The following is an 8,364-nucleotide window of genomic DNA, read 5'->3' as shown; positions in this document are numbered from 1 at the left end:
GCGCTCCGCTGTCTCCACCTCTCAACACCGTCCAACTCCTAACCTTCACACTGCCTCATCTCCTCGTCGTCAAACTCCCTTAGATCCGACTAGGAGCGACGATCCGCGATGTCCTTTCACTGCTGTCCTCACCTCACCATCAACATCGCCGGCGACCTCTTCTGCTCACGCCCCCAACAGCTCCAACTCATGCTGAGATCAGATGCGCGGACTCGCACGTTAGCATTGAATCATTCGACGAACCCGAGGCAAGATCCCTCTTGCTCATTGACTTGTCATTTCAATTTTAGATCTGTGAATTTAATTATATGCATAGATAGACTGTATTATGATTATGTCATAAGCTGCGATATATCAGCGTGAGATTGTTTGATGAACAATATTAATTATGAAATATTTTTGAAAAGAAATAAAAAGAATATTTTTATGATTTATTTTAAATTATTATAATTTAATTTGAAAAAGAGAATATTAAAAAGAATATTTAAAGATTATTTTAGATTATTATTATGAGAAAAGAAATTGATTTTGTAAAAGGGGTTAGTTTTGAATTATTATGATAATAAATATTTTAAAAGAATTTATTTTAGAAAAGGATTTATTTTAGATTAATTATAATGACAAATGATTTTAAAATAAAATATTTTGGAAAAAGATTATTTTCTAAATTTTATAGATGTTGATTATGCTTTATGATTCTTAGATTTAATTACGTGATATGTCATGATATCGTTGTACAGAATTGGTTGTTTTTATTTATTGTTCCCGGTTGTGTTTGAGAACCATTAGTAGTTCATGACTTAGGGGCCTCGTGCGTCATGAACAGACCTAGTGACATGTGTGGGTGTGTTGACTGAAATTAGGTGGTGAACCAGAGTTTTAATAGGGATTTATTATTAACTTAGAAAAACGAGAAGAGTTGGGATGAGGAAGTCCATGTTCATGTGATGGGATAAGACTGTTGATGTATCGTCCAAACTCGCACCAGTGAACCGTTTCGCATTGAGGTTAGTTTGTTGGGCCAAGTGAACTGTTTTGCACTTAGTCAGTGAAATCGTTTCGTCACCCGAGTTTTGCTTGAGTTCGAACCAGGCCAAAATTAGGTTGCGTGTATTCCTCTCACCGAACCGTTTCGCGGGTTTGGATGCACATACGGAATTTGTGAAGAGTCAGTATCCAATGATATGAGCGTTGACTCTGTGTGAGATATGGACCAGTGACCTGCTATAGAATGGCTAGTTACAAGACCTTGTTATTTAGATGATTATTGATTCTTGTGAGGTGTAGGCTAGTTGTATTTCTTTTCATACATAGATCGGGATTAATATTTAATTATTTATAATTCGAGATATATGGTATATACATGAGGGTTTTCTTGTTTGGATTATTTTGTTCGACGTACTATGTCTTGAGTTGTAGATTTTTAAGTATTAATTTCATCTAGTGTATGACCCTGTTACTTGGATGATTAGTCTGATCGCTAGCTGCATTACCTTGTTACCTGATCTATTTTGGATTCTTTTGATTATTATATCTAGTAGTGAATTATATTTAGATTATTAGTATTCCAGTTGTATGCTCTATTATTTTTATTACTATTTTTGCCTTACTCGTTTGACCGTTTCTTTCTCTCTTGTGGGATCTTGTCGTGTGCCATGCACGCTGACGTACACCTGTTTTCTCTGGTGTATGTCAACTTAGTGGAAGAACATGTCTAGCTTGGAGATGTACCAGAGCCATGATATTCTCAGCAGGAGTACCTTGCAGGCAGAGTTGAAGAATAGGCCAAAGTTGAGTATCTCATCTTATTTGATGATCCTTGTTGCTTTTATAGTCTTTTCCCTTATATTTCCGATGAACGATGTATACTTCATATTTCTTCAGTACTCTTTTGTTCATTTTTGCATAATGGCATGTTTGACCTGTATTTTATGTCTTGGATGATATTCACTTGTTATATGGATTTTTGTTCTGAGTTGTTTATTATATTCTCGCTAACTATGATCGGGGACCTGTGCCTTTGTATTATATTTATTTTCCAGACGCTTAGCGTATTAGGTTGAGGGAAAATATTTATTTTTATTTACTCTCCTTAATATAATATGTCCCGAGCTTGTTCACATTCTGATTCAATGGTATTTTGGGAAGCGTGGTGTGACATTGATATTTTGTGGGTGCTGCGTTTATCATCTAACCGTTATTGAAGCCTCGAACTGAAACTGCTGTATTGGTTTCTGATTATAGATCGTGTCATTAAGTCGACGTTGAACTGAGTATCTTCATCTGGGATTTGTATCTGAACTACGATTGAATTCCCTAGGGTCATCCTTTGACCTGAAATTAATCTGAGTCTTGTTTCGGCTAAAAATTGTTGACGCATAACCTTCATCGCAATGTGTTGACTGGCATTGACTTTTCCTCACAATGCTTTGACCAGCGTTGACCTTCATTGCAACACGTTGACCAACATTGACTTTTATTATAACATGTTGATCGGTGTAAATATCGAGGCTGCAGGACTAATTATTGAGGCTTGGTTCTTCTGCTAGTATGGATTTTACCCTTACATACCGTTAGTTATTTATTTAACCATAGGGAAGTTTTGGTTGTAGGATCAGCTTTTGGAGCTGATACGACTATCATTGCAAATGCTTTCAAAGTTCCTCATGGAGACTTCGACTGGAATTGATGTTGTCTCGGGTGTTCAAGTTATGAGACCAACTGATGAAGCTAGTGCGTTAATGACTATCGGACTTATAGGATTTTTGGTAAATATTCCGTCATCAACGGATTTGATAAGTCTTTACCGACTACCGTTTGAGTCGGGCTAGCATGAAGATTATCTAAGTCCGTTCCGCATGTAACGTTGTGCTAAAAGAGTGAACTCTCTTAGACTTAGTGCTATGATATTGAATACATAGACTTCGCCATTGTTACGAGAATAGGCTACCCGATAACGCGTATTGGGCGTAGACTTGAACAAACCTTTGATCACAGGTTATCCTTAAGAATATTATATGTAATATTCTCTAGGAACTTCGCTCTAGAAATAAGAAAAATAGTTTAGACTCGTATACTCATTAGAGTATGGGAGCAGTTTAACATCATATACCTATTAGAGGATGAGAGCAATTTAACCTCATATACCTATCGTAGAATAGGAGCAGTTTAACCTCATATACCTATCGAAGGATGAGAGTAGTTTAACCTCATATACCTGTTAGAGGATAGGGAGAAGCAGTTTATACTCTTATACTTGTCAGAGTCACGAGAGAAGCAGTTTAACCTCTTATACTCATTGAAGGATAGGGAGAAGCAGTTTATACTCTTATACTTGTTGGAGTCTCAGAAGGAGCAGCTTATACTCATATACTTTTCGAAGTATCAGAAGGAGCAGTTTATACTCGTATACTTGTCGGAGTAAACTGTTCTCATTCAGCTCATTTTGGCGTTTTGATGCCGGCGTCGACCAAGGCTTAAATGTTGTTCTTAAGAGTGAAGCAAGCCTTGGTGGGATGAAGGATCCATCTATGGTATGCACAGTACTTTGGATCTGAAGTATTGTTAGCTTCCTTTTGATTCGTAATAGGTGGCAGCTTGATTTTGTTATTTTCAAGGAGGTATTTGAAGATAGCTAGAACCTCTTCATCCTTGAATGAGTACTCTTTTTGGAGTCTCGGATTCAGAGTCCTTCACTACTTCTGAGGTTTCTGTTGTGATGTCTGATTAGTATCAACAGCCGCTGCAAGTGCCTTTCCCTTACCACAAGAAGCAAAATTCAAATTTGGGGGTTTAGTCGTCGGTTGGCCTCTTTCAAGTTTTTTTTTTATTTTGAGAAAGCGTTCAGCGTGTTCCCCACGTAATTTAAATTCTTTCCATGTTATGGATGAAACGACCCATACGGCTTCCAGCACATCAATGGAGAGATTGTTGCGACACGTTGTAGGCATATAAAATTGCTTATAGATCCCTTAAGACGGCTCAACACGAACTAATGAACCATCGAGCGACGTATCTAAGCACGAACATCAGTCCACAACACCGAAGCCAAGTGACACGCAACGAAGCGGATTAACAAGGCTACGAAGCTGACGAACCGCATATGGATGACGGAATGAATCCACTCGCGTGCGGAATCAAACCAACGGTTCAGGCAGTCAACGAGTCATCCAACCATATCTGTGCCAAATGCACAGATCTGGTTGCCTATAAATAGGTGGGGTCATTCATCATTTTGGAAAACTTTTGGAAGAACTTTTGGAGAGCCGAAACTCTGCCGGATTGAGACCTCATCTTGGAGTTTTTGAAGGCTTGAAGACTTGGACATTCAGATCTGATTCTTGGCGAGCACCCGCATCACAAAAGGCAGGAGTTCGAGGGGATCGAGATCTCAGATCTACGTTGTTACACTCCGGATCAAAGCTTGGTCTTTGATCCCGAGATTCGAGCGATTGTTTCCTTGGTGAAATAATCCCTCCGGCTATTATTTCCTTGGTGAAATAATACCCGTTATACTGCGTAGATCTGCTTGGATCTAGATCGCGCGGTGGTCCACGGCAAATAACCCCGGCGCAGGCAAACAACCCACCAAAGAGAGCGACCGCAAAACAGGAGCTCGTGATTCGTTCGACAAACAAGGAGAAGTTGTAATTTTTCTTTACTTTTCTTTGATTTTCATTGTAACCGGAACTTATAAAAAGACGGGATCTTTGTAACCCAAAAAGTTGTTATCTAAGATAGCAATAGAATCATCAATGAAGAAGAATGCTATTTTCCCCGTGAACAATCTGGCGACCACAGTGGGAGCCACCGATCTCGCTGCCGAGATCGGAGCGTCGCAGCCGCGGATCTCGATCCCGGTCGTGGAGGAGGTCGAGTATGAGTTCGACCAGCAGAAGTACGAGGAGTACGTGTCCTCATCTGGATCAACCTCCCCCCGTAAGTCCAAGAAATTCCAGAAGTTCTCCTCCAGGAGAAAAGTCCGTTGGTGCGAAGAAGTTGAAGCCACCAACGACAACCTCACCCCGATCGACGCCGAAGTTGCGTCGGGTGAAGTCACACCGGCCTCTAAGCAGGTCAAGTCCGCCGTCGAAGGCGTGGTGACTCTCTCTAAGAGAGCTCGCCAGAGGCAGCGTCAACGCCTCGCGAAGCAATTCGCCAAGGCCATGGAGTCCGTTGACGGGGTCCGCTACAATGTGGATCTGAAGAACAAACGAGGCAAACAGCCTCAACATCAAGTGAAGAGTGGTTCCTCCAAGCCATCAACGATGGAGTGGGTCCGGGTCAAACGGAACCGTACGACGCTGGAGGAGCGTATCCGCAAGCGCCGCGCATTATCGGCGCAAGTACGGGCCAAAGCTGAAGAAGCCCGTCGGAAGCTACAGAAGGAGGTGGTCAAGAAACCGCCATCAACTCGTATGGTTTGGAGGCCGAAGTCTGAAGCGGCGGTTCAGACCAAGGAACAACAACTGCAGCCGCCGAAAGTTCAAACTACGGCGAATCAACCTAAATCGCTGGTGATTTCCGCAACTACTCCGGGAGATCATGCCGAATCATCCCGAAGGAGAAAGTCAATCTTGGAGCGCCTCGGTCCAATTCCAGATGAACGAGGCAAAGCTCCAGTTCAAGAACGGTTGGGGCCAATGAAGAAGTCCCAAACAATTCAACATGCTGGGGGTTGCCGCAACCCTCAACATTTGGAGAAAATCGTGGCACCCAAGCGCACAACTTTGCGCATCAAAGTGCAGGAGCCCGCTGAAGATTCACACCCACAAAGGCGTGTTTCGAGGCGTGTGACTATGGAGAACTCAAAGAAGGAAATTCATTCTCAGAAGGAAACGTTGTTGTCAGATGACGATGACGTTATACCTGAGAGATCGTGCCAACACACGATAGGTTGCTCCGACTTTCAAACGGACAAGCTGTACTATCGTGCTGGAGGTACGAGCAAATCCAGAAAGAGGAGCCCTCAAAGATTAGAGACTCAATGTCCTTGCTCAAAACTCATTCGGGCGGTATTATCTGAGTGCGACTGCACCAAAATGTTTCCCGAAAGAGTTTCCGTGTTCCAAAGACTCAGCATGGAAGCGCCAAAGCCAAGGACTAGACGTTTCCGAAGAAGAGGAACGATTGAAGACGGAGAATTTCCGAGGGTCACCACCAACATGACGAGCAAAGGGACATCGGCACGAGAAGATTTCGAGTCGATTCTGAAAGCTTCCCGACCTAGAACCCGTCTGCAGTCCGGAACCATAGAGCGAGCAACTTATGGTAGGATTCGGACAAGACGCCCTTCAGAAGATGAAGAATCTGATGCCGGCTCCGCGGTGGCATCAGATAATACAGTATCCAGCGAGGGACAACCCCGCGAGGCCCTGATGATAAGTGCGGAGCAGATGGCCAAGATGCTTGAAGACGCTTTGGCTAAGCAGAAAGAAAGTTTCAAATTTGAGATGGAGATGGCCATGCAGCAGATGAGAGAAATGCATGACCAACAGATCCAAGCATTGGCGAACCAACAAGGCGAGCAGAATCATCGTAACCCGATTAATGTGGAAGATGAGGATACAAATGCTCGTAACACCAATGATCCTCCCGTCAACGCAGGGGGTGGTAATGAGAATGCTGGCGAAGAAACCGGCGAAAACCTGAAGATCAAGAACCTCGAGAGCAAAATCAACACATTGATCTCCGCTCAAGAGACGAAGAAAACAGGCATTCCTTGCCCATACCCAAGAGAATGGGAATCGATCCCATATCCGGCGAAGTTTAATCTAATTAACTTCACGCCGTTTAATGGGATGGGTTCACCCACTCAGCATTTGATTTACTTCAAATCGCACTTGGGGGTGATCTCTGGTAATGAGCCTCTGATGGTGCGGTCATTCGTTGGCACTCTTCGCGGAGCCGCCTTCGATTGGTATCGCCGCCTCAAGCCAGGAAGCATAAACAGCTGGGACGACATGGAGACTAAGTTCCTTATAAATTTCTTTGACGACGACACCGAGATCTCTATCGGATCGTTGCTCGACGAGAAGCAGAAAGACGGGGAGTTAGTCGATACTTTCGTCAAAAGGTTCCGGAACAAGGCGATGAATTGCCGGGACCCGATCACCGAGGAATTCATCCTCCAGACCTGCCACAACAACCTTTCACTAGACGTGTTGGAAGCAATGGGCACAGCACCATCCAAGACATGGAAGGATCTTAAAGTTCGAAGAGAGCAAGCTGAGGATTCCTCAGGAGAAAGAAGGCGGAGAGAAGCCAACCGGCAACAAATCCTCCGAAACAGAACTTCAACCAAAAAGGAAAAGGTAAAGCTCATGCTAATGCCGTTGATGCTAACCAAACTTTTCAATTGCAACCTCAGCAACAACAGCAGCAACGAGCGCCACAACAATCCCAGCCGCATTGGCAGCAACGGCCTCAGAAACAAAAGTCTTCGGAGCCGAGGTTTCCCAAAGTCTACTCCTTCAAGGATGATGAAGTTCCCGGCATCTTAAATACTTGTTGGAGAACAACAAAATCTAGTTGCCGACGATCGTGGATCAAGAGGGAGCCAGCAAGGTGATGGATCCAAAGTACTGCGCGTACCACAGAGCGGTCCACCACCCTACGAGATCATGCTACCACCTCAAGGACAAGATCCAGGCGTTAATCGACGTAGGGGTCATAACCCCGAAACCAGCCAAGAATGTGGGGGCAAACGCAGTGTCAATCAGTTTTGGATCGGTGCCTACAACTTGGTTCGAGCCAAAAAGCGTCACCAAGGTCGGGATGAAGATGGTGAATGACGACCCGCACGGACAACGCCAAAAAGGACTTGTCCCATACACAGCCCCAAACGGTGAGATCCTCTGGGTGCACCCCGACCTGATTGAAGATGAACAATGGGCCGGATTGTCATCCAAGGAGAAGTCCAAAGGGAAAGGGAAGTCTTGTTATGGAGTCTCTGCTATCCCAGGGGAAGATGACGAAAGAATCCCCACTTTCCCGCTTTCCGACGAAGAACAGGAAGTCTTCGCGACCCGGAGTGGAAATGAGTATCACTTCAAATATCCATCTCCTAGTGATCAATTAGCTGAGCAGGGGGTGACAAAACGGGGACCAGCCATGACTCTCACAGAGCTGGGGGTGATTACGGTTCCTAAACCGGTTGAGGAGGCTCGACAACAACCGGTAGATAAACATAAAGGAAAAAGGCCCGAGGAGGTTCAAAATCCGAAGCAATCTCGTTTCAGTCGTCCGATTGGGAAGGATAAACCAGAGAGTTCGAAAACTCCGCGCACCTTCGATATCATGGCTCAGCTAGCTAATATTCCAGCGCGGATAATGCTATATGAGTTGCTGCGGCTGTCTAAAGAA

Source organism: Asparagus officinalis, chromosome 10 (genome assembly GCF_001876935.1).
Source record: "Asparagus officinalis chromosome 10, Aspof.V1, whole genome shotgun sequence".
Classification (NCBI taxonomy): Eukaryota; Viridiplantae; Streptophyta; class Magnoliopsida; order Asparagales; family Asparagaceae; genus Asparagus; species Asparagus officinalis.
Note: the sequence above shows the minus strand (reverse complement) of the source record.